The sequence below is a fragment of the Erigeron canadensis genome, chromosome 6, assembly GCF_010389155.1.
Source record: "Erigeron canadensis isolate Cc75 chromosome 6, C_canadensis_v1, whole genome shotgun sequence".
NCBI classification, from domain to species: Eukaryota; Viridiplantae; Streptophyta; class Magnoliopsida; order Asterales; family Asteraceae; genus Erigeron; species Erigeron canadensis.
Genome location: NC_057766.1, coordinates 22,496,129 through 22,497,994, shown reverse-complemented (window position 1 = coordinate 22,497,994; position 1,866 = coordinate 22,496,129). Strand labels below are relative to the sequence as shown.

General features: G+C 30.3%; 1 long non-coding RNA gene across 1 annotated transcript; it reads right to left on the bottom strand.

The window, feature by feature from the left end:
* Positions 1-579: 579 nt before the first annotated feature.
* On the bottom strand, positions 580-1,095 carry LOC122602923. The gene is made up of 3 exons (XR_006324418.1): positions 921-1,095; positions 781-836; positions 580-639 (listed from the first exon to the last, which is right to left on the bottom strand). It is a non-coding gene; the product is annotated as an uncharacterized LOC122602923 (long non-coding RNA).
* Positions 1,096-1,866: the final 771 nt, after the last annotated feature.

Here is a 1,866-nt window from a genome sequence, read left to right as displayed (position 1 = left end):
TAATTTATATCACTTCACATCTTAATTAACTAGTTAACTTTTTCGAGCTTTGTGAAAGAAGTGGAAAGACATCATGTTTAACATGACATTAGTATTAAAAGAAAATTTTGGACGTACCACGTTAAAAATGAAGAATGAAAAAATTGTAAAAGAAAAAAGTAAACTAGAAGACCTATATGATATATTGAGTTTTATAAGGACATATATTTCATTTTGGAGTTTAAGATAAATAATATGAAATATTAAAGTAGCTCATAACTAGCGTAATCAAGATCAGATTATAAACATTATTATAAATTTTGATTAACTTCAGCCAAATAAGTCCAAAATTAAGACAAGACGTACAATGAGTGCTACAAGTTGGATCCTTTCTATTTGCATCCTCAAAGCAAAAATGCCCAGTTGCTATGATGAGAGTGATATAAAAATATATATATAAAGCAATATAACTATAGAGTTGAAATGCTAATCATTTATGCAGAGGCATTGACAGCTGATTTACCGATTTTTTAAAGCATAAATAAAAAACCAAATTAAGGTACTACTAACCACAACATGAGAAGGTTCCTGACCTTAAGCTCCATCGAGATGACGATTCAAGGTAGGTAAAATGCCTCAAAATAACCGGTTGATTTGAAACTATAAAATAAATCACCAAAAAAATCATAATTAAAAATCAGAAGTAAATCACCAACAATCATCATCATCTAGAACAGATCCAACTAGCAGGAGCAGAAAAAGCTTAAAAAATTTATAAATAAAAGAAGACAGATAACTTACAGCGGGTGGGTCCAGAAAACATATTACGGTGAGCGATTCAAGATCAAATTTTACACCTGAAATGAAAGAAATCAACGAATTGTAAGATCGATACCACTTTTGATTTTTGATTCATTAACTGAATGAATGAAACCACATACCAATTAATTGCTAATGAAACCCTAGACGAATGAAACTATATTATATATAGATAGGGACAAATTGGGGATATAAATAAATCCTAATATTACGGTTGTAACAAAACGGGAAGAGAGTAGGGATGGCACCCGCAGATTGCGGATACCTCTTTTTTCATTATCATGCTTGCGGGTTTTTCTTGATCCGCAAATTCACATGTATACATAAACGGGTTAAATATTTGATCCATGTCCGTCATCCGCGGTTATACAAGTTTACGGGTAAATCCGCGGATTCTATATCACTTTAAAATTATGATAATGGTAGAAAGAGATGATAATGGTATAATGTTAAAAATTTTAAGCGGACTATCAAATTAAAGTAATAATATTATGTAAATTAGAAAGAAATAATCAAAGGTACCCGTACAATGTAGCGACGGTTGATGGAAATGGTGGTGGTATGGGTGGTAGTGGCAACCCCACAAATTTCTATAAAACTCTTTATTTCTAGTACTATTTCTATGTTTTTATTCAGTTTTAAGGTAATTGGCAACCCCACACTAGTGTAATTGAATTTTTTAGGTAAAATTTACACTTATTAGTATCATGAAAAATGTTCGGTAACCCAGTGTAAAAATTCTGGCTCCGCCACTGGTACTGTATGGGTTGAAATCATGTTAAAAGTTAAGAGTATTTCGAATATTTTAAAAATAAAAATTTTAAAAAAAGAAAGAGTAGTTTATTATATCTATTCTATACTACCTTATAAAGCATCTAGGGTGCGTTTAATAGGGAAAACATCCTTGTTTTCCACTTTTGTTTTCTAACAAAACATGGAAAACACGTTCAATTTATAGTTTTCCAATTTTTTTCATGAAAACATAAACAATGTTTTCCACTTCCTTATGAAAAATTAAAAAACACATTTTTTATTGTTTTCTACTTTTCCTTTTCCATTTTCCGGAAT